The sequence below is a fragment of the Lactuca virosa genome, chromosome 8 (genome assembly GCF_052849685.1).
Source record: "Lactuca virosa cultivar CGN04683 chromosome 8, Lactuca_virosa_CGN04683_v6, whole genome shotgun sequence".
Lineage (NCBI taxonomy): Eukaryota > Viridiplantae > Streptophyta > Magnoliopsida > Asterales > Asteraceae > Lactuca > Lactuca virosa.
In genome coordinates, this window is record NC_136433.1 from 30,870,674 (window position 1) to 30,897,158 (window position 26,485).

The 26,485-nt window shown below is 35.3% G+C and overlaps 2 pseudogenes across 1 annotated transcript in view; both read right to left on the minus strand.

Annotated features, from left to right (window-relative positions):
* Window positions 1-1,143: 1,143 nt before the first annotated feature.
* On the minus strand, window positions 1,144-1,953 carry LOC145132419 (abscisic acid receptor PYL4 pseudogene; annotated as a pseudogene).
* A 7,794-nt stretch (window positions 1,954-9,747) lies between these two features.
* Window positions 9,748-26,485, minus strand: part of LOC145128867 (uncharacterized) — a 175,734-nt pseudogene continuing 158,996 nt past the window's right edge. The window contains exons 2-4 of the transcript XR_013717148.1: window positions 10,426-10,531; window positions 10,194-10,317; window positions 9,748-10,110 (exon numbers count right to left, since the gene is read on the minus strand). The product of XR_013717148.1 is annotated as an uncharacterized LOC145128867 (transcript). The remainder of the gene's footprint in view (window positions 10,111-10,193; window positions 10,318-10,425; window positions 10,532-26,485) is intronic.

The following is a 26,485-nucleotide window of genomic DNA, read 5'->3' on the forward strand; positions in this document are numbered from 1 at the left end:
GAGAGAGGATGAGCTCCCATGCTTCAAGAGACTCTAGGGTTTCATTAGAGGTGCTCAAGGAGGTGATGGGGGATACAAATGACGAAATTCTAGGTTAAATGCCCTTAAATAGGCCCACATCCTGAGAAAATGACATCAACCTATGGGCATGGGCGCCTGACCTCCAATACGACAAATAGTTGTCTCTGATTAAAAAACAGAGGCGCCCAACAACTCCTCATGGGCGCCCTACTTCTTCATGCTTATTTCTTGAAAATTTGTGATTAATTCCCTTGTTCAATCTGCTTCGTTCCTCGCTTCAACCCTTCCTTGGACTTTACAACCATAAATCAAAAAAATGGAAAAACACATTAAGAACCTGGTTGTTACAGTGGTGGTGGTAGTTGTACCTTGGATATCACACATATACTCATAATAGATATCAAACCATTGGATTATCTGAAAAATAAACGGATTGAATTATACAGAAAGAGAGCACGTGGATTGAGAACATAAGCAACAAGGGAGACATGAAAAGTAAGAGGGGAAAACATCGTTGTCTTCTTTTTCCACAACATTTACTGCGACACCAATAGGGGCAATATAGGCATTAGGGGCGACATGACAATCAATATGACAACACAAGCATTAGGGGTGACATCACACACATCCAGTTAGATGTCGCCCCTAAATTCTGTATCGCCCCTATTTGTGCCGCCTTTATTTGTCCATATGTTTTGTTTTACTAATTAATAAAGCAATTATGACGGATTACATATGGCCTACTGAAGACATATAACATGTGGAAAAGTCATGGAAACAACTATGTGGATAATTCGTGGGTAATTCTATATGTAAATGTTATGTGGTAAATTTATGGGTATTATATATGTAGGTAATTCCAGGGAAAAGGTTACCCACGAGCATTTACCCACAAATTTGATGTCGTGGAAAAACCGTGGGTAAAGACCATTACTCATGTATAGGGAGGGGAGTGGGTGAATATTTCGTTTGTTGTAGTCTTATAATTCTTTTGTTGGAGTGTTATAAGTTAGGTGTGATGTACGAAATGTAGTTTTCCAAGTTAAAAATAATTCTCATTTTTTTTTTGAACGGCATTACATATTCATTTTTAAACATTAAAACTAATAGTGAGAGAAGGAATTAGGAACATAATATTCTATTAAACATGAGAGTAATCTAGGATATTTCATAACATTACACCATGAAATACCAACCTGATAAAAATCCCACGAAAAAACATAAGAAAATTATACCAATGACCAATTAGCTAAAAAGTAGTCCAATAAAATGCAGAGTAACTAATTATGGGTTAAATTTTCAGCCATTTGCTTGAGTGACTGCAAGTTACATCGTACAATGGTATCGACGAACACACACGTCTCTTCCTTGGTGTTTTCCGGCGGCACGTCCACAACGTACGACTCCACGACGATGGTGTTTCCGCCACACGTCGGTAAAGAATGGAGCGTGGTGACAGACCGGTAGTTTTTCAGGCGATGGTCTCCACCGACGACGCTGAAGCTCATGACATGGTGTTCATCATCAAGGATCTCAAGCCGCTCCATGCTGGATCCGGCCGGCAACCCCGACACCACTTGGACCTCCCTTACGGATCCCACGTCACCGTCTCCGACGATGACGTGACAGCTCTTAAGAAAGTGTTTATACGCCTGTGGGTTGTCGAAGCGACGGACGACCGACCAGACAGTTTCCATGGGGGCGGAGATCGACAAGGTTATTGTGGAAGAACACTGGTTTTGACCCACCGCGTGAGTGTGGTGGTGGTGGAGGTATTCGGGGAGGTAAATAGACGGTGTAACTCTCCATATGGTAGTGGTGGTAGAGGAATGATTGCGGTGGTTCACGGTGGTTTTGAGGTTGTTGTTTTCTTGAATTCTTTGGACTTGAACCGAGGAAAGCATTGCTTGAATCTTTAAATGAACCGACACTGTGGTACGTACCGTATATATATATATATATATATATATATATATATATATATATATATATATATATATATATATATATATATATATATATATATATATATATAATGTATGTATATGTGAGGATTGGGAATGCGATTGCAAGTTGCATGCAATTAGTTTGAATTTGGTTGGGGGGAGCATGCAAGTAGAAGGAGCAACTTGCATATAAACTTTTACTTTTAGATCCCTTCGGCCATTATCATTAATCATTACTTTATGATATACTTTCTCAGACTTCTAGAAAATTAGAAATTTAATCTAAATAATTTACAATATGAATAAGTAGTTATTTTGGAGAAATAAGTTAATCATTTGGATATATGGCATGCGATAATTTGTGCTGTTGTTGTTTTAACCTATCGATTGATGGTTTTAACTCTTAAGCAAGAATTTTTAAAAGGTGAATCAATTATATTTGAGAACTACAGAGAGTATTGATGAACACTTTGAAGATTAGAATCGACCTAATTGTTCTTATTTCAAAGCTCGGTTTCATTTTAATTGTAACTCAACGGGGTACAATCAATGCAAACCTTGATCGATATTAGTAAAGCCAGGTAATTAAATGACATGTTAGTGAATAGTGAACATGTAATATTTTTATTTTGGTACGAGACTCTTACATGCATTGATGTTAGCATTAATAAAATAATACCATTTACTTAACTCCTAAGATTAAATAATACCTTTTCTAGAAGGCATGGTAAAAAAAAAATAGCGTCATGGTCTCCCACAAGGAATATGTTAAGTCAAAGGCTAGTAATTCAACTACTAATACACGACTATATTGTAGTATAACCAGACAAACTATACAAATGCCGAAACTAATTAAGACCAAAACTGAAAAGTTAAGATTATTCGTTGTCAATTAGTCTAAAAATTATCCTTATAATCTCTTACTTTTAACCTAGTTGCATTTTTCAATTGTTCTGCATATATGCCTTTTTCTTTATGAGTGATTGCTTTGGAAACTTAACTTAAATTTCGTCAACAACTACTCTAATACATATAGTCGAATAATTAACAATAAAGTACCATATGCTATACCTAACAGCTACCATAGCTAATCAACTTGCGGTTTCTTTTATGTTTCAAACCTCAACTTCTTCACATGCTAGTTTTCTACAAGAACACACCAATCGGCAGTTGGCCACCATTCCAGTCATCTATATTCTAGTGGACTTCTCCCAAAAAAAAAACCATTAGTAGCATTCGTATTTCTAATGATACTTTTAAACTTGATTGTGAATTATCATTTTTAAGTTTTAATAAAGAGCGATATATATATAAAACCAATTAACACTACAAAAAAGGAGTTCAGACATCACCAATTCATGAAACAGATCATAAAATTATCTTGTGAGTATACGTTGGTTGCTAATTTTTGAGTAGGGGTGAGCATATTAACCGAAAAACCGAACCATAACCAAATTAACCAATATAACTGAACCATTACTAAAAGATATGGTGTGGTTTCTAATTTTGATTAACCGAATATATATGGTTCGATTATGGTTTTTATCAAAAACCGAACCACTATTAACCGAACCGAACCAATAATATTAATAAATATTTTTAATATAATATAATATTAAATACTCCCCTATCTCATATTTATTATCTATTTTTGACTTTTGACGTATTTATTCTTCAACATTGACCTTAAATATTTTTGTTTTTGATATATAATACTTGAGGCAGAATATATGAATTCATTGTGTTTTAAATGTCTTTTCATTGTTATAAGTTTTATCATGTAATTTATAACACAAATAAAAATATTTACCGTCAAAGTTAATTAATAAATACTTTAAAAGTCAAAAGTGGACAATAAATATTAAATATAGGACAGATAAAGTATAATGTATGTAATATGAGAATTGAAATTTTTTAGGGAAATTACTTGGAACTAGATATGATAAGTAATCTTCTACCAATATAGTTATATATACACAATCATTCATTTTTTTATAACAATGGATTTATGTTTTTTAATTTTTACAGAAAAATATTTTTATATTTATGTCATTTTGGACCATTATGGTTAACCAATATCAACCGTTAGCCATAACCATTAACCGACTAAAACCGTTATCCAAAACCAATATTAACCGTTACCCAATAGTTATTGAAATACATTAACCAGTTGTAATGGTTATGGTTTGGTTTTGACCAATAACCGAACCAAATCGCTGCCCAATATACACCCCTATTTTTTAGCGAGAAGATTAGTAATTATGGAACACCACAATTTAACGATGAATCATCGTTGATTTGACACTTTACACGCATTAAACAACCACAAACCGACAAATTAACGGCAAACATATTTAGCCACAAATTAGCGATTCGTTTTAGTTATAAAATCTTTCATGGTTTATCGATATTAACTGTTTTTAATTTATAAAATTAAATATCACCACAATAAACATACTTACATACACACAAACGTAAATATAGTAAAATCAAATACAATATTTTTTTTTATAGATATGAGGATGGGCCGACGTCGGGTGGAGGGGTAAATGGGTTGATTCATGGGGATGAATCCCAATCAAAAGATCAATAATAATTGGGAGGAAAAGACCCTAAATCTACTCCTCAGGTTCTTTTGTTGGAGTTCTTTCATTTCCTTCTATTCCGGTTTAATACATATTTTACGAATTTTTATGCGTTACTCATCTATTATAATAAATAAAAATATTTTATCATATGTCATATTCTCGTTGTTTTGTCATATGTTATTTTGTTGTTATTTTAAAATAATTTTTGTCCAAATGTCATTTTATGATTTTGTCCATTTCATTGAATTCCACGTAATATTTAGATATAATAATTGCAATAAATATAATAATATATGAATATCAATTTCATTAATGAACTTATATTTTAATTTCAAATTTTCTATATTAAAATCTTATTAATTTAACTTTTTTATTTATCTAAATTATTTATTTAAATTTAAAAGAAAAAAAAACACTTCAATTTTAATAGTTCAATATTTTTCTCATCTTTCTTATAATTTCAAACTTTTCAAATATTTAGACATTTATATTTAATTTTTTTAAAATAAACTCATGTAATACATAAGTCTTACAAATAAAAATCTATTTTGTCACATTTTAGTCCCTCATAAGTTTTGATATTTGTTATTTTCTGGTATTTTTGAAATAAATATTATCCACTTATTAATTTATGATTTGTTTCAATTTTTAAAATTAAAAAATCATATACTTATGTAAAGTATTAAATATGATATTAGATTGCAATTAATACGGTTCTTCCTTCTTTATTTTAAAGTTTTACTTTAAAAAACATTTATTGTTTACACTTTAATATTTAATTCTTTTTTTTAATCAACCCGTGTAATACACATGTCTCACACCTAGTAGTTAGAATTAAAGGTTTAAAGTATTTTTGGTCACTTAACTTTTGGTTTTGTGTTTATTTGGTCACTTAACTCTTTTTAAGTTTTAAAATGTCATTAAACTTTTGGTTTTGTGCTCATTTAGTCACTTAACTTTTGGATTTGTGCTCATTTAATCACCTAACTTTTAAAATTGTTCTTATTTACTCATTGAACTTTTAAAAAAATTTAAAAGTTTAGTGACTAAATGAGCACAAAACCAAAAGTTTGATGACATTTTAAAACTTAAAAAGTGTTAAGTAACAAAATGAACACAAAACCAAAAGTTAAGTGACCAAAATGACCTAAACCCTAAAATTAATAATGAAAATTATATACAAAGTAAAATAGTGTCGGGCGTTTGATTTGTAGGTTTTTGTAAGATTTGATATTAATTGGAATTTATTTCTAGTAATAAAAACTAGACTTTTTTTTTCTTTTTCAAAAGATAGACAAGCCTCATACCTATTTATTTTATTTTTTAAATTTTTTTTTTTTTTGAAATCGAACATAAGTCTTATCATTAAAATATGACAACAACAAACGTTTTAAACTATATTAGATCTTTTATTAATCTTCTTAGTTTATAAATAAGAAGATTGTGATATTTGTGAATTATGAACATTCAAATTTCTTTCTTTTGTTTTGTTTTTTTATTATAATTTGTGTGTGTTACATTTTGGTCATTATAAACATAAATATGAGAGTTGACTTTAAAATTCTTAATTAGTTATAGAAGACATGTAATAGTGAGTATCATTTTATTTTGCATTTATCACACAACCAATTTAGAACAAAAGTAATTAGAAAAGTTGCTAATGGTTCATTTAACACTAATGGTTTTTTTACCATAAAATTTCGATTTTCACACCGAGTTTCGATTTTGACAAATTTTAGTGTTAAATGAACAATGTTACGATCATTGCTAAAAACACTTGAAAAATCATAAAAGTTTCAAATGAATATAATGTAATTAAAATGACATCCCTGGGATTACTATCTCCTCAATTGTAAATCAATCTCCAATTCCATTCTCATGCCGCCCTTTCCTTATCCATCCAAAATTTTAATTTTAAAATCACAAATTAATGTTGATTTATAGAATTTGTATTTTACTAAAAAATACTATTTCGATATTAATGTTGGTTTTTTAGAAAATTAAAATTTATAAATCAATTTCCTATATAATAAAGATATATTAATATATGAGTTTTAAAGGGTAACTAATATAAAAAAGGGTAACCCACATTACGTATAAAGTAAAAAATGGATTAGTTTTTTAAATATTTTTTTTTCCACGAGACCCTCGAAAAATAGATAGGATCAATGTTTTAAAAACCGGTTTGAACCGATCGGTCAAACCGGTTGGATCAGAAATCGGGGGAGGGAGCGGTTCAATTATCACCGGTTTTACACTGATTTCTGAACCGGATTGAACCGGCCGGGTTTTAGAAAAACCCGGTTGAACCGGTTAAACCGAATAAAAACACATGAAGAAAAACCATTTAGATAATAAACTTTGATGATTTTTTTTTTCAAATCTATTTAGTTTTCTCTAAATAAAAACATATGATAAATGTTATAAAGTTTTTGATGTGTTTGTATTTATCTAAAACTATATTTTGTTTCGGTATTATACTTTTTTTTTACGTATATGGATTGATGTAAAACACTAAAACTTATGGTAATGTGTTATTTTAATGTATTTTGGATTCATTTACAACTTTTTTTTATGTGTATTTTTAATGTTTGAACTTGTAAACATCAAATTTATAATTTAAATATGTATGTATGTGTAGGAAAATAGAAAAAAACATGAAAAATATAGAAACCGGTTCACCCGACGATCGAACTGGTTAAACCGGGAACCAGTCACCATACCGTTTCAACTAAAAAAATGGTTTTTAAAACATTGGATAGGATTATTATTTTAGATCCAAAACACGGTTCACCAAGGAGGCCATTATGATCAACAAGAATTTAATTTTTATACTAATTGATTTGGATTTTCAAATTTAAAGAAATGATTTTTAAAATGGTATCAATGGTTGTTAAAATCGCGATCTTGATCGTAGGATTGTACGATCCTACGATCCTAGGTATGAAAAACGATCCGGATCGTCAAAAGATCGTATTTGGGGTAGGATCGCGGGTAGGATCGTAAGATCGTAAGTAGGATTGTAGGATCGAGATCCGATCCGATCCTACCTCCCTTGATTTTATTTTATTTTTTTATTTTTTTTTTTGCAAATGAGTTTTTTTACCACTTTATGTCTTTTACCCTTACCAATTTAGCATTTATCATTTTGTGTTGCGACTTATGACTAATATTTTGAAGTTTTTATAACTTTTAAACGAAAAATTGAATGTTTGAACTATTTTTCAAGATTAAAAATTATAAATTAAAATTATATTTTATTTTGTGGGATCTTAGGATCCCGATCCCGATCCCAATCTTACGATCTCGATCTTGCAAACTCAAAAACGATCCTACGTAGGATCCTGATCTTGACAACCTTGATGCTATCAACATACATTTTAATATTTTTATTAACCAAACGATATCAATATATTTATAAATATTAAATATCCGGCTGTTCTTTTGTCAGCAAGTAACAGATTAATCATTAATGAATACAGGTACCAAAAAGATGGATAGAGACAAAACTTGACATGAGCATTGAAATTTAACAAAGTTGAAGCATGGCGACAGCCTGTATATGGCCAACCTAAACTCAAACCCAAACCCAATACTTATGACTTATAACTTATCCATCCCAAACACCTACTTGTATTGTTTCAAGGAAAAGCTTTGCTCATTCAATTTTGGTTGTATGTGTAAAAGATGAAAACAAGTTGTTGCGGGCTCCGTACATACAATTGACTATCAATGTGTAATGTACGTGTTTGTCTACTCTTATAGGTAAACCTACAAGACGGTTTACATTAACTCTATATATCTTTGTGTGGGCCCTTATACGTATATGTACGACGAAAGCACGTTTTCATGACAATCGTAAACACGCAAATATTTTTCTTGTTTTTTTTCCCTTTTGCTGACACATGCCTTATGGGTAGGAATGTTCGTTTGAATGGGTAGGTTTAATCCATCTAGTAAATCTATATTGATTTCAGTTTTTAAATTATGAACCTGAATAGTTTGAATTTAAGTATATATCCCATACGCACCAACTCATTCATAATTCAGTTGAAACGGTTTTTAAGAACATTACAACAAAATATATAAATTACATACTAACAAGCCCGAATTGCTTAATTCAAATAGACAAAAACTAAAATGGGCCAATTTGTAAAAATAAAAAGTTAATAAATAATAACTAGTTATAAAAATATATATTAAAAATATAAATATAAATAAATAAATAAGAAATCGGTTTTGTTTAATTATCCTATTCTCACTTTAGTAACCAAAATAAATATAATATTCAAAATAATAATTTGGTTTTAGTCGAAACCAATATACAAATTCGAATATCCAAACTATATAGTTCAATTCAAAATGTCCAGTTGGCAGTTCGCACTCCGGTTATATTCAAATAGTAAACAACCGTTTTTATAGGTTTTTTGGAAGGTTTCATGAGTTTTTTAATATTCATCTTAAACAATAAAATTTTATAAGAGAACATGATTACAAAACAAATTTAGCATTTCTAACACTTTATTTTCTACATATTCACATGAACAAAATGTAAACCATCTAATAATTTCAAACCCAAAATAGGGATATACGCCACACATGAGTTGTTTGATATTCATCTTCAACAATAAAGTGTATACATTTCGTCTCAAACGGGACTTTTAACCCTCACCTTTTGGTTAATGGCACATACCCGTCAACTCTTGATACCGGTAAGCTAAAGACCCTTAGGTCAACATTTGTCACATTGACTTGATTTCTTCTTTTATTTGTTTTTTTTGTTTTTTTTTTTTTTTTTGTTTTTTTCACATCATTCTGACATGTTTGATTTAGAATTTGGAGGATTCTTGGTCAGTTCTAAAAGGCAATGTATCAAGTTCCCAACTCTTGCTACTAGAGATGCTTCTACAAGGTTGAACAAATTTGTACCTTTTATATTAAACATTTTAGGGTGGCGAATTAACTTAAATCGATTATCTACAAAAACTCAATTCAACGATAGAGGTTTGGATAATTCTCTCATGCATTTGCTCACTTTGTGATGAAACTGTTGAATCTATTGAACATCTTTTTGCTACTTGTTTGTTAGCATAAAGTATAGTAGTATAAAACATGTTTAGATATCTTTAGTGATTTGTCTATGTAAAAGACCAATTGAAGTAAACACTTGCCAAGTTGCAAGTAATTGACAATTTCCCACAAAAACTCAATGAATTATTCAATAAAAATTCCAAATTCAAAAGGTCAACAAAATGAAACTTAAAAATCTTTCAAGTTGAACTAATTAAACATGATTTATAGATTTTCTTTAGAAAAAGGCCAACCTAAGATGTGGTGTTTGACTCTGGTACACCTTTCACGTAAATTGGGTGAAGTGCATGGCCTTCTTTGGGTTCAACATGGATCCACTTGCGTCCACTAAGCTTATGGCGTTCAAATTTCACACATCCTTCTTTCAAAGCATAAAGTGTATGATCTTTTTCCATTCCTACATAATCTCCTGGGTGGAAACGAGTGCCTCTTTGTCTCACAATGATATTACCAGGTACCACTCTCTGTATTTCAAATTTTTAAATAAATACAAAAGAAAAAAAATGGGATTTAAATATTTAATATGAATTTAGAAATTAAGTTGAACCTCGCCACCGAACTTCTTGACACCAAGCATCTTGGGTTTTGAGTCGCGTCCGTTTTTGTTGAACCAGCTGTTTTTTTGGTGGCCCAACGTCTGAATATCATGCTTAATCCATCTCCAGTTACATCTATCATTCAGTTAAAAATAATAAAAAATGTTACCACAATTAAAAGAAGATAATGGAAAGACAAAAAAATAAATAAAAAAATAAAGTAAAGGGTTATAAGAGGTGTACCTCTTGCAGAACTGTAGACAGGAATTTTTGTAACCAGGTTGCTAACAGTTAATCTTCTACACAAAGAAGCTGCAAAATTCATCCTCCTCTTTTATGTAACTAAAACCTGTAAAAAAAGGAATTAAAAATAATGAGAACAAGTTACTGAAGGCACCTATATAACCTAATTGAGCAATTGTCAAAGCTTCTATTGAAAAGGAGCATATAGAAGAAGAGGGAGACTATGATTAGAGATTACAGGTCTCTAGTGAAGGAAATGAGAAAATTACAAACTTTTTAGAATTTTTGTTCATGTAAGACTTTTTATATTCATGACATACACTATGACAGTAAAAAGCTCCCTTTACAAATACAGGAAATACTAAATCTAATGAGCCACAATTCTATATTCATTCTCATTCAGGCATTTTAATAAATACCTAGAATGCTTTAAACCAATTTGTTAAAGCAGATCAAAAGATCACAAAACCTTATTGTTCAAACTTCAAAGCATTATTTGTGGAATAAACCACCTGAAGCATTATCTCAATAAGCTCATGTAAGTAAATTATTTACACTTACCCTGTTCAGAGATTAATGATGTCAGGACGAAAAACAATGATTCAAAACTTAGCCCTCTTGATTACGAATTTTGTGCTATTAAATCGGTTTTTAACAGTTAAGCAGCGCAATGTTCTATGTAACAATTCAACAGTATGTGGGTCCGGGTTCGGGTTCTCGAATGCACAATAATGAACGAATCTAAAACAAAATATGAAACATTAGTATATAACACTTTAACTATAGGCAGTAAAGTAGTTGCAAATGAGTTACTTGGTTGATGAAGTTCTAGTACCGATTAATGAACTAATGAAGTTAAGAAATTTCATTGATGAAGTTCCAACATTCAATAAGGCAGTAACCAACTATTGAAATCGAATCAAAATGTCAAAGTCAATGTAGCAATCACAATTCAAACTATCAAAGTCAAAATAAAAGTGCAAATAAAGAACTTGAGTCACAATTCAAATAAGTCAAAATCAAATAACCAAAGTCAGATAAAGAACCCAACTCCAGAAGTCAAATAGTTACCGTCAAAGTCGAAATAAAGAACTCTAAGCTAATCAAGTAATCACTACTCAGTACACTGTAGCAATCGTGGATAATTACATAAGTAGAGAACCAGAAGTCAAAAATCATTGAAGGAAAAAGATGTTACTTATCAGGTCGGAGGTCAAGAGCCAGAATCTGCCTTGGTCGCTTAATTTATTGGTGGAGATTTGCCGATCAGGCAAGAACAGGAGGGAAGTCGCAAGAAGAAAAAAAACGTTGGATCGGTGATTGATGAGACGGAGGTAAAAGAAAAAACATCCCTCATATTTTGGGCTAAAAAGTAGCCGATGGGCTGGCCCAGAAGAAATATACTTTTTAAATAGACCCACGATGAAGTTGTGAAAAAGCGGTGGGAAAACGCAAAAGTAGCGGTCCCATAAATTGTGTCAAAATCGTTGATCAATGAAACAATCTAGATACTATAATGTACCTTCTTCTGTTATTGCATCATGAAGTTCTCTACGATACCATAAAAAGCATCATTTAGCTTTATTCGCATAAACATGAATGTTGTAAATAAATATACATTTTACTAACGTCTCGTTTGATAGTTGCGGACTGAGAAAATGTTAAATGGGAAAGGTATGTCTGGGTAAGAAATCCTGACTGAGTAAGAAATTTTGTTGTTTGATTGTACATCTGACTCAATGTGCTGAGTGATGAAAAATGACCATTTTACCCTACTGTTATATATAGTGATGGATGAAGTTGCTGAATAATTATAAAAACATACATATTGTCATACAAAATGTAAATTACACACAAATAAAAAATGTCATACAAAATGTAAATTAAACATAAATAATTTAATATCCAAATAAAAACATAATGAAATTTAAAATAACATAATAATTTAATGTAAAGTAGCTGAAAGTAGTTGATTTGCAATCTGATTACGCAAAACACGCATATATTCAACAAGTCAGGAGTAACCATAGTGTCCTCCTCAAAATTTGTAAACAAGTCATCTTCTATATTGTATTTCCTTATAAAATTATGGACTGCGACACAAGCAATGACTATGTCTCTTTGCACTGTAAAAGGATAAGGAGCCATTTGTTTTAAGATTGGGAATCTCGCCTTCAATACACCATAAGCACGCTCAATAACATTTCTAAGTTGTGCATGAGCATAATTGAACCTTTCTTCTCTAGTTAAAGGTCTGCCTCTTCGAAAATCGGCTAACCAATACCTAGTATTGCGGTATGGAGCCATAAACCCGCGAGTGTTTGTATATGCGGCATCACAAAGGTAATATTTACCTACAAATGAGTATGACACATATTATATAAAGAAGATTGATAATAAAAATTATATAAAGATTACAAACCCGGTGGAGGAAATGGAAATCCAGAAGTCGAATTGAATGCAACTTCTTTCAAAACTCTTGAATCATGTGTTATACCCTACCATCCAGCCCAAACAAATCATCTGCTCTCGCAACTGCAACTCCATCTCTAACTCCTGCCGCCTGGCGGCCTCTTGCAACTCTAACAAGGTATCACATCTCTGCGTGGACACAAACTGTCGGATATCCCTCTTGAGCATACTCAGATATCGGGACATCTGAGCCTGCTCCGAAGCAAACTCCGGGCAAAACATCGCCTCTCAGTAAACATCCTGGTGATCTCCGTCACCGACTCCGAATCCTGCTTCAGCTCCAGGAACTCCTGAGCCAACCTCTCCCTCTCAACCTGCGGAACAATAACGAGTACTTAACATCTCCCGGAACTGATCCCAAGTAACCGCAGCCCGCTGCTCATCAGAATAAGATCCCGTAGTCAACCTCCACCAATCCTTCGCTCCGAGCCTCAAAAGGTTCGGAGCACACCTCACCCTCTGATCCGCAGGGCATGAACACGTGAAGAAAGAACCCTCCACGTCTGACAACCATCTCATAGCAATGATAGGATCCTGAACTCCATCAAAGGTAGGGGCTTCGTATTATCGAAGTCCCGATACTGAAAACCCCGACCGGTTCCTCCCCCTGCCGCTGCTACAGCCGTTGTAGCTGCCGCGGCAGCTGTCTCTGCAAGAGCTGCATAGCGCTCATCAAAGTACTCAACCATGGCGGTCTTGATCGACCCAAACATCTTTGGCAACTCAGCCCTAAACATGGCCGCAACCTCATCATGCAGGATTTCACGAATCCTGGCATCCAACTCATCCGTACTCATCTGACCAATGACCTCAGATGGCACTGCTCCATCCTGACCACCCTCTCCTGATCCCGATCCCGAACCGGATCCTGCCCCGAAACGTCTCGTAATCGCCATACTGAAACGAACCATAAGAACCTCAGATACCTCGCATAACCTCCGATAACTAACCTCTAACAAACAACTTAGGGGTTGTGACTTCCTTGACACGCGTATGGGTCCTGTGCTTTCAGTAGTACGGGCCCATACTACCTTCCACACCTACCCATATTTGTCTCAAGTATCACCACAACGCCCTAAGCACAAACATACATAACAAGCACTCCATCCTCACCCCTAGAGGAAAGCTGAATATCTCATATAAGGAAGACCCTAGGCTAGCAGGCATCATATAATCAGGCAATTCTATCATGCAATTCCATAAGATCCCTAGCCTAGTACTAGCATGTTGTTTTAACATATCACATAATCAAATAACTTGCATGGTATTTTGGGGTCTACTTACTGGCTCTGGCTGATCGTACCCTCTGCATCCTCCTTTACTTATTTCGAAAACCTTTTGAAAACCATTTTGAAAATCTCTCCTTGATTTGAGACTGGATTCACACGAATGTTCCTCCAATTCACTCAAACCAAGGCTCTGATACCAACTTGTAACACCCATAAAAATTGACCCAAATTAAAAAATTTTAATTCATTCAAAAACCATTAAGTTCATACATCTCGTTTTCAAAATAGTTTAAACATCAGAGTATCCCCCGGAACCATATCACATAAATCATAAAACATGAGGAGCGGTACGATCACGCCTTCGCCTTGTCACGATCTCCTGAAGTACCTGAAACAATACACTGAAACTGTAAGCTCGAAATCTTAGTGAGTTACCCCCAAAATACCAACCACGCATAAGCATACTCATAACATATCACAATATAGAACAGCTGTAACGCCCGTAAATCCGGGCTAGTCAATTTAGAGATAATAGGGGTCGAAAAAGACTTTTCGACAAAAGATTATTTAGAATAAATAATCTTAACCAAGTTGTATAATACGTCTCAAGGGTTCCGTACATATAAAGAACGCCGAAATCCGAGTTATAACGAAGAAGTTATGGTCCGTCGAAGTTTTACGGCAAAACCGACACGACACCGGGAGACGTAAATAGTGAATTTACGATGGAGGAATTTTTGGCCTTAGTAATCTAAACCAAAGTTGTAGTATACGTTAAACCGAGAGATTCCATAAAAAGAACGCCCAAATCTGACTTCGTATGAGGAAGTTATGAATTTTCTAGGATTTGGCTTAGTAGTGCACAGCCCGAAACTCGAATTTTAGATCGAGCGGTTTTTGGCCTACGCGACCTAAATGAGAATTGAAGATCTCATTAATAGGAACTCAACGGTAAAAAGACAGACAAAAACAGAGTCCGTATGTAGAAGTTATGAATTTTACGCGGACATTTAACAGTATAATCTCCTCGTACTGTTAAATTTAAGATCGGTCGAGAATTAGCCGACGGAGTCAAAATGAAAGTTGTAGATCTTATTTTTACCTACGCGTGGATATAAAGAACGTAAAAAATGGAGCGCGTATGTGAAAGTTACGGATTTTAGAAGTCGGAAGTGTGCTGTGCGAAAATGGGTGATGTGGCACAATCTTGGCCATTGCTTTCTCCCCAAGTCTTGCCACTAGATGGTGACATGTGGCACCAAGTTCAGCCATTTTTCACCCTATAAATAAAACCTCTCCCACCCTCATTTTCTTCACACATTTCTCATTCTTTCTTTCTCTCACTAGTTTCTCTCTCTAGCCCCGAAACCCCCCGAAAAGCCTAGGGAACCTCCCTAGCACGAGGCGGAAGCCCCGGAGTGCTCGACGGCTCCGATAAGAAGAGCTTTTGAGCTCGGGAACGCTGCTCCAAGCAAAGCCCGATTTTCTATAAAACCCGCTGTAAGTGAGCTACGCCTACGCTATTTTTAATATAGCTTTTATTTAATTATAGTAACGTTATTAGGAACTTATAATAAGTACTTGGGCTATTATTATGGGTTATATAAGTATTGTTTAACGCTTATATAATAGTAATAATAGCTAGACTATTAATTAGTCTCGGCGAATAATAGACTAAACTCTAGTGGTAATAATACTAGGTTTCGTCGAAGGAAATTATTTTTAAGAAGCGAAGCGTTGTCTGAGTTCGGATTCACCACCTTTTTCAAGTGAGTGCATGGTCTCTTTCATCTTACACATAGATATGAAGTATTTTATATAAATTACGTGCTATGTGTGCATATTATCTGAATACTTGCTGTCTATGATGGATGAATGATTTTATACATGTTTTAAATGATTTAAATATATATTTATTTTATATCTACAAATATGTTGGGATAAAACATGGGTAGATGAAATAGTTGGTGTGTGATGAAATAAAATGATGAGAGATAGGTGATGATAGGAAGGTGATGATAATTAGGTGATGGATAGGTGATGATGAATCGGTGATGTAGGATGAAAGATACTATAACCGTGTCCGGCAATTTGGAGATGTAGTCATCTACTAGAGTATAGATGGCGACCACGGACTATTCTAGACAACCCATGGAAACACCAGCAGACTTATAACCTGTAGGTGATGAATTACGAGTCCAGGTGATGGTGTGACTGTATATTCATGTGATGATACTCTAACCCTTACTATGAATTACGAGTTCAGGCGACGTTGTAACTACGTATTCATGCCTTAGGAACGAGCATATAAGGAAATGTGAGGTAAAAAGATGAGAGGTAAAAATGATATACGAGATGACCCTTAAGATAATTATTTAAGGAATATTAAAGAAGATAACGGGGATGGGTAATCGGGTTGATTGTTTGATGTTTAAATATAATAATTATATTATTGTGGGTTGAAAACCCTATGTACTCACCAGGTTTCCCAACCTGACCCACTCCAACTTATTTGTATCACAGGTGTCGATACGAAGCTACTTTGCACTGAGAGATTTAAAAGAGATGTAGATCACTAGTGTAAATGAATGTAAGTTCTGTTTATGCTTATGTTTCTGCATTGACGATGACATCCCAAATGTTTTAAATGAATAAAAATACATTTCTTCGGAAATGCTTTGATATTTATCATGTTTTTCTGAGAACAAATTCCGCAACATTTTTATTAAAAGAAGTACTCTGATTTTTATAAAGCATAAACAAAATCGGTCTTTTCTGGCCGTGAAAATGGGGATGTCACAACAGCCATGCGCATCGGGTCTACTGTGTGACAGGTCCGCCCGCACCGGGCCTTCAGTCCACTTGGTCCACCCTCCGAGTCTAGCCATGTACATCGAGTCTACAGTGTGATTGGTCCGCCCGCACCGGGCCTTCAATCCACCTGGTCCACTCTCTGAGTCTACAGTATGACTGGTCCGCCCACACCTGGCCTTCAGTCGGCCTGGTCCACTCTCCGAGCCTCGGCACGTCTAGTCCGCCCTCTTGGGGCCTTCAGTCTATCCGGACCGCTCGCTGGGCCTTCGGAATATCCGGTCCGCCCTGGGTATGTTGGCCTACAGCACAAAGCAGGACCCACCTCAACCCAACCCCCGTCAAACAACCATGTGCACATAAAACAATCAATCACATAACAAATCCTTAACCAGACAAACAGTCTAACAGATCACATAGCATATCAACATCCTAACCAGGATTCCGACCTAACCGGTCACTAGCATAACATTACCCTATATACCGGGTACCGACCTTAACCAGGTCACTAACATAACACCATCCTAAATACCAGGATGCAGATCTACCAAGCAATAACATAACAAACAATACCCGGATTTCCATCCGATAAAGGGCCGGCCTTGGTGCCGTAGACCTTGTCGATATAGTGAGGATAACTCACCTCGCAATTGCCGACTGAAAGGATAAGATCAGCTGCTCCGACCACCGACACGAACTCCACCACCGAACACTACCAAAGAACCAATTCCATAAATACCAAAATTACCAAAATACCCTTGGAGGTCAAACTGGTCAACTCTTGGTCAAAGTCAAAGTCCTCAGTCAAAGTCAACTTCCTGACTGACCCTACTCGCCGAGTCAACCCGTTGACTCGTCGAGTCCTTCTACTCTGAAAACTCTTAGAACACGACTCAACTCGCCGAGTCACCCCAAGACTCGTCGAGTCCAACGATCTCCGAGTCCCATCCTGTCCAACTCACTGAGTCACCCATCGACTCACTGATCTACGTCTTAACCAGAAGAGGTTAGGGGTTCTGCGACCTGACTCACCGAGTCCAAGGCAATCTTCAACAGACTCGCCGAGTTGTTTTTCAACTCGCCGAGTCCATGCACATGTTCATACAACTCGTCGAGTACACCCATGTGACTCGCCGAGTCCCTTCAGTTCTCAATCCATACATAGGCTTTTCGAGCCATGCAGAGGCTCCAATCCATAGATCCACTCTTCTACAGCCTAACCCTCACATAAAGTTGCAAACTTTACGTGAAACTAAGGAGATATAAGCCCAAAACGCACTAGGGCTAGGGCTAAGGACTAGGGGGGCTTCACCAACAACTCTTAAACAGAAGCTTTATGACATTTTGGACCATCACAAGCCTAGATCTGGAGTAGCAACCTCAGATCTAAGCCTCTAACTCGAAATAGCTCTTAATCATACCAAAAATGTCCCAAATCTCAAAGGATAATAGATCTAGATACAAAAGAGCCCAAGCAACATATTAATACCTCCAATATATGTTCCAAATGAAGTAGATCCCGGATCTATACCACTCCTTTGCAGCAAGTCTCTTGATCTTCAAGCCCCTTTCCAAGATTTCCTCTTCCAAAGCTCTATTCTCTCTATTAATGGAGGCACACTCGATTTTAGGGTTTCTGGATCTCAAAAGGGTAGCAAAGAGGCTGAGGGTGGGTTATAATGTGCTTTATATAGGGCACAACCCCCGGGATTAGGGTTTTCTCCCTTCAGCTCCAACTCGTCGAGTCCAAGCCGTCGACTCGACGAGTTGGCCACTTAAACCCCGATGGAATCCCACTCCGACTCGGCGAGTAAGCGAACCTACTCGTCGAGTCCCTTTCCTAATTTACACTTTTGGCCCGTCATTGAACAATTGAAATTTGGGGTGTCACACACAATCACAAATTCCTATTACATTTTGAAAACATTCTCCTTTTCCTCTTCCCCTATAACAATTTTTGTTAATCAACGGGTACAACCGCATGTACAAGAGTTCCATCTAATGCACCTATTGCTCCGGAAAAAATATTTTTTAACCGTCTATGTCGTTCCGAGTTATGTCTATTGGGCTATTCTCAATGTTTTTGGTTTAGCCCACGTTTTTTAGGTTGTGTTTTTTAAATAAGGCCCAAAGCCAAGAGTCGGTATGATTTAGGAATTCAAAATACCAGGTCGTTCCCTTTATCCTTTGTGTTGAACAAGAATTAGGGATATCTTTTAATTTGTTATGTTTTGAGTCTTTTTCGTTCTTTCTGTTTTGTAATGGCTATAAAAGCCCTTTTGCTCTTGAATAAAAGTATCAGAGATTGTGAGTCGAATCAATTGTTATCACTTGTTTTCTACAAGTGGTATCAGAGCGCAATTCCATTCACGAGAGTTCCTGAGAAGTGCTAAAAGCAAAAATCATCGTCAGTCATGGGGGAGGAAACAGGACAGTTTCATGGCCCTAGCGTACCCAAATTCGATGGAGACTACGATCATTGGAGTATGGTAATGGAGAATCTTCTCCGATCGAAAGAGTACTGGCGAGTGGTAGATGATGGGTACACTGTGATCAGACAAGGAGAACAGGAAATGACGACACAACAAAAGAACTATGATGAGAACAAGCTTAAGGATTTGAAAGCTTGTAATTATCTGTTCCAATCGATAGACAAATCGATTTTAAAGCAAATCCAACAAAAGGAAACGACAAAACAGATTTGGGATGCCATGAAGCTGAAATTTTGAGGAAATGCCAGAGTGAAGCGAGCCCAATTGCAGAGACTTCGAGACTCTAGAGATGAAAGCTGGGGAGACAGTGACTGATTATCTTGGACGCGTCATGGAGGTTTCAAACGATATGCGGAATGCAGGAGAAGACATGACTGATGTGAAGATTGTGGAAAAGGTACTAAGAACCATGACAGAAAGTTTTAACTTTGTGGTTTGTACCATAGAAGAATCAAAAGACATAGACTCCGTGACAGTAGATGAGCTTCAAAGCTCATTACTAATTCATGAACAGAAGATCAGAAGGAAGGTGAATGATGAACAAGTTCTAAAGGTCAAAAGTGATCAGAGTGTTGGACGAGGTAGAGGTCGAGGTAGAGGAAATTCACACAGGGGAAGAGGACGTGGCAGAGGAAGATCACAAAGCGAGAACAAGCCACAATTTGACAAGTCTCGGATTGAATGTTATAGATGTCATCAGCTTGGACACTTTCAGTATGAATGTCCAAATGAAGCCAAACAAGTAAATTACACATAATTTGAAGAGAATGAAAAATTTTTGTTGATGGCATATGTTGACATTGAAGGATATGAAAGAGAAACCAAAAGACTAATGATGGCTGTGAAAGAAGATAAGCATGATAAGAAGGCGTTTTGGTTTCTGGACTCAGCTTGCTCAAATCACATGACAGGCACCAAAGAATGGTTCATGTACTTAGATGAAACATACCAACATAAAGTCAGACAAGGGAATGATCACAAGCTTGAAGTTAAAGGAAAGGGTGATATTCGTATCAGTGAGAATGGCATGAAACAGGTAATTACAAATGTGTACTATGTGCCATCTCTAACATCAAACCTCTTGAGTGTTGGACAGCTTCAAGAAAAATCCTTGACTTTTGTCGTTCAAGGAAATTTTTGTAGGGTCTTTCATCCTCAAGAGGGTTTGATCATTTCATCCAACATGACAAAGAATAGGATGTTCTCGGTGTATGTTTTATCTCAAGCTCAACAACTAGAGTGTTTACAAGTAAGTGGTGGTTCCAACACTGAATTATGGAACAAGAGGTTTGGACACGTCAATCATAAGGCCATTAGAACCATGTTGTACAAAGGAATGGTGGTAGGACTACCTACTGTAGCCGAGAAACATGGTGTATGCGAGACCTGTGCCATTGGGAAACAACAAAGAGAAACAATACCCAAGAAAAGCAACTGGCATGCTACAGAGAAACTACAATTGATACATACAGACCTGTGTGGGCCTATCACTCCTGCTTCTAACAGTGGAAAAAGGTACATACTAGTCTTCATCGATGACTATACTAAAAAGTGTTGGGTTTATTTCCTGTCACAGAAAGGTGAAAGCTTTGAACTATTCAAGAGATTTAAAAGATTTGTGGAAGTAGAAACCGGAATGAACATCAAGTGTTTGAGAAGTGACAGGGGGGAGTTCAATTCGACCGCATTCAATGAATATTGTAAAGATCAGGGCATTAAGAGACAACTTACAGCTGCTTATACCCCACAGCAAAATGGGGTTGCAGAACGTAGGAACCAGACTCTATTGAATATGGTTAGATGTCTCCTAACTGAAAAATCTATGCCCAATTATTTTTGGTCAGAAGCAGCAAGGTGGGCATGTCATGTGTTAAATAGGTGTATGAGCAGAAGTCTTGATGAAAAGGTACCTGAAGAACTATGGACTGGGTCAAAACCAAGTGTTGAGCATTTCAGGGTGTTTGGTTGTATAGGGCATGTTCATATACCTTCTCAACTACGAACGAAACTAGATCCAAGAAGTCATAAGTGTGTGTTTCTTGGTGTTAGCCAAGAGTCTAAAGCTTATCGATTATATGACCCATCCAGCAAGAAAATTATGATCAGCAGGGACGTAATCTTTGATGAAGATGCAGTCTGGAATTGGTCTAAAGAGAAACAGGAAACTCAAGAACTGATTGTAGAGGATGATGAACGAGTTCAGGAAAATCCACAAGAAGGGGATGAACGAGAAGATGAAAATACAGAGGGTCCACAAATTTCGTCAAACTCAAACCCATCTGAAGAAGAAGCTGACTCTCCAGTTCAAGGTACATCTCAACCTGAAAATTCATGTGAAAATTCTGACAGCCCAGTTTCGCCTGCCTCAGAAAATTCACAGAATCAAAACACACCACCTAGTCGCATTCGACGAACACCTGCATGGATGAATGACTACCACATGACAAAGGACATGTTCAATGAAGATGAAGCTGGTTTTGCAATGTATAGTGCCATGGATGATCCTTTAACATACGAAGAAGCATGTAAAGAAGACAAGTGGATACAAGCAATGAATGCTGAAATGACCGCCATAGAAAGAAACAATACCTGGAAATTGGTTGATCCTCCACCTGGAATCAAGCCTATATGGGTAAAATGGGTATTCACGACAAAAATAAATGAACTTGGAAAGGTTGAAAAATACAAAGCAAGGTTAGTAGTAAAGGGATATGCTCAGTGGGAAGGAATAGATTACAATGAAGTGTTTGCCCCAGTAGCCTGTTGGGACACAATCAGAACCCTAATAGCAATGGCGGCTCAAAGAAAGTGGATAGTGTACCAACTAGATGTTAAAAGCGCTTTATTGAATGGCGAGCTCAAGGAGGTGGTACATGTCACTCAACCAAAGGGCTTCATAAAGAAAGGAGAAGAAACAAAGGTGTACAGGCTGAATCGTGCACTGTATGGATTAAAACAAGCGCCTCGAGCTTGGTTTAATCGAATTGAAGGTTATTTTTTGCGGGAAGGTTTCAAGAAAAGCAGCTATGATCATACTCTATTTGTGAAGAAGGAACAGGATAAAATCATCTTTGTTACCTTATATGTTGATGATTTAATATATGCTGGAAATGATCATGCCTTGTGCGAAGCATTCAAAAATTCTATGCAACAAGAATTTGAGATGATAGATTTAGGGCAGATGAAGTACTTTCTTGGAGTAGAAGTGAATCAGAATTCAGAAGGTATTACTTTGTGTCAATCGCAATATGCAAAGGAAGTCTTAAAAAGATTCAAGATGAGTGAAGCAAATGGTGTGAAGAATCCAATTATCCCAGGTACCAAACTTATGAAACTAGCAGCAGGGAAGGATGTTGACAGCACCAAATATATGAGTCTTATAGGCAGTCTCATGTATTTGACTGTGACACGTCCAAATTTGATGTATGTAGTCAGCTTGCTAGCAAGATTTATGGCAAAGCCCAAGGAGGAACACATGGCAGTGGCAAAACGAGTCTTGAGGTATATAAAGGGTACTATGAATTATGGGCTACACTATGGGAAGGATCAAAGTCATAAATTAAAAGTGTTTACTGACAGCAATTATGCACGTGATCTAGAGGACCGGAAAAGCACCTCTGGATATGTATGTTTATTTGGTGGAGCTGCAATATGTTGGATTTCTAGAAAACAAGAAGTTGTCACTTTATCATCAACAGAAGCAGAATGCGTTGCAGCTACAACATGCGCATGTCATTGTGTATGGTTGAAAGGTCTCCTTGAAGAACTTGAAGAAAAGGCAGGTACTGTGGAGGTTATGTGTGACAACTGTTCAACTATAAAGCTATCAAAGAATCCAGTAATGCATAGAAGAACAAAGGATATAGATGTTCATTTTCACTATATCCGGGAATTAGTGAACAAAGACATTATACGACTAAAGTTTTGTGGCACCAAGGAGCAGCTAGCAGACATGATGACCAAGCCATTGACTTTAGCTGCGTTTGAATTCATCAGAGAAGAAATTGGAGTGAAAGATGTTAAACAAGAAGCTCAACGCTTACCTGTTTAATGGAAGGAATTTATTGGGCTATTCTCAATGTTTTTGGTTTAGCCCACGTTTTTTAGTTTGTGTTTTTGAAATAAGGCCCAAAGCCAAGAGTCGGTATGATTTAGGAATTCAAAATACCAGGTCGTTCCCTTTATCCTTTGTGTTGAACAAGAATAGGGATATCTTTTAATTTGTTATGTTTTGAGTCTTTTTCGTTCTTTCTGTTTTGTAATGGCTATAAAAGCCCTTTTGCTCTTGAATAAAAGTATCAGAGATTGTGAGTCGAATCAATTGTTATCACTTGTTTTCTACAATGTCTTGTTGGATTAGGAGTTTTTTGGTACTATAATTTCTTTTGCAAAACACATCATTGCAGTTAGGACCTCGTGAAAACATTGATGAATCGTTTGTGTGGAGTGATGAAATCTTCCCTTAATCGTGTGAAAACGCTCATTATGTCCTATAACATGTAAGAACATAACCATCTTCTCTTCAATGCTTATTGTCCTACTAGCTTGCAACCAATTTTTTTTGGGTAAAATGGTTGCATAATAATGCAAATGCCTCTTGTGTAAGACGCATCATATCGAAACATTGTGTAGGGTCTCCGTACATCAAATCTTGTGTATACGCATACCCGCTTGAATTGTTATCTCCAATTCTATGAATTCTGATTAGTCTGTGCCGGTTTGACCTCAACCAATAAAACACAAATAAAAGAAAAGCTACAACTTCACCATCAGAAACCATACTTGACCTGTTACAAACAATTAGGTAACATGTTAAAGTAAAAAAAAAAATCATGCACCAAAAAAATTACTAAACATCATCTAAAGTAACAAAAGTAATATAACAAACGTCATATAACAAAAAAACTAGTAAATAACAAAAGTCATAAACACAAGATTTCAGATTTTAAAGCTTAAAGGTCACGAGAAGAAGTAGAAATTAGGGGGTAGGATTCAAATTTCATAACAATAGCACATCTAATCATAGCTTATATATATTTCATAACAATACAATAAAAAAGGATACAAATTTCATAACAATAGAGCAAAAACAATTCTGATTTTAGAGCTTATAAACAAAGAACTTCTAATTTTAAAGGTTATATAGTGATTGGGAGGATGAAGATCTTACCTGCCGGAGAAGATGAAGATTCAACTGAAGGAAGGAGGAGGAGATCCGAAGGGAGATGCAGCGATTGGGAGGGAGCTGTTCGATGGAGGCGATGGAGGAGGCGTCTGGACGCTGTCTCTTTTAGGTCACAAGAAGAATTATTGAGGGCAGGAGTGTCTTTTGGGCGATTCAACAACTTCTTCACATCTGACCGAGACATACATTTGGGCCAGACAATCTGATCGAGACAGCTCGTATCAAACACAAATTTCTGACCGAGTAAGCTGAAAGATCTGACCCAAATCGAGTCAGATGGGTATCAAACAGGCCCTAACTTGGTCTAAAGAAGCTTACGAAGATCTGCAATTATGTATGAATCAATTTCTGGTCGTGTTTGAGTTCGCCTACATATCATAAACACAAAGAGATTAAACTTGTAAAGAGATTAAACCGGAAATCAGAGAGGTGAGATTAAACCTGTGAAAAGATTAAACCTGTAAAAAAATAAAAAATAAATCGAGTGTTAAGCTGTTAAAGAAATCAGAAAATGAAGTGGGATCGAACCCGTAAAGAGATTAAACCGGAAAGAAACGGAGTTGGAAGCGGAGCTTAGCTATGTTTGGAAGTTGGAACGATAAGCTGACGTCGAGTTTGTTGCTGATGTCGAGTTCGGAGTTGGAACCGATAAGCTGTCGGAGCTGGACTCTGAAGAACAACCACAGTTGAGACGTGACTTTGCTTCGCGATTTAGAGTATTTGCGAGTAGGTTTAGGGCAAGTGGCAAGTGGAAACGAATCAAAGTATCAAACGATTGCTTGAGTTGGAGAAGTGGACTTTGTTGGGCTTCATAAATTTACACTAGAGTCTACATATGAGCTAATTAAATGTGTTTTTAAATTTTATTATTTGTATATAAAAATTAATATATAATAAGATAAAATACAATTATATATAAAAAAATTAAATAATATATATATATATATATATATATATATATATATATATATATATATATATATATATATATATATATATATATATAAATATTATGGCCCGGTTCGGTTTTTATATAGCTTGAAATCCTAAAATCGTAAACTGTTCACTATGGCTTCTGGACCCCATTCTATGTCATGTATGTTTTCTCTATCAATTCCCCCACCTTGAACGTCAGGAGTAACCATAGTGTCCTCCTCAAAATTTGAAAACAAGTGATCTTCTATATTGTATTTCCTTATAAAATTATGGACCGCGACACAAGTAATGACTATGTCTCTTTGCACTGTATTTCCTTATATATATATATATATATATATATATATATATATATATATATATATATATATATATATATATATATATATATATATATATATATATAGGGTTAGATTCATGTGAGACGGCCTAATTTTGTGAGACCGTGAGACGCAATCCTAGTCACTCATTTAGTAGATAAAACAAAAACATTTTTAAAATGCAAAATAATTGAAAATTTTCGAATTTTTTTTCCAATATTATTTTCGAAATATATATTATCCAAAAAAAAATAAAAAAATACCAAAAAAAATAAAAAAGAAATAAATAAAATACATTTTTTTACATATTCTAGTAGAATATTAGAATATTCTACATGTCTGACAAATCTAGTAGAATATTCTAACATTCTAAAAATCACATTAGAATATGTACAGTGTAATATTCTATTAGAATATGTCACGTATTTAAAAAAACGGCAATTTTATTTTATTTTATTTTATTTTATTTTATTTTAATTTTTTTTAGGTAAATAAAGTTCCGAAAATAATAATTAAAAAAAGAATTTTTGGATTTTTCCTTTTATTTTGCATTTTAAAATTATTTTTAGATTTGGTCACACGGTCTCACAAAATTAGCATGGTTTCAAATGAACC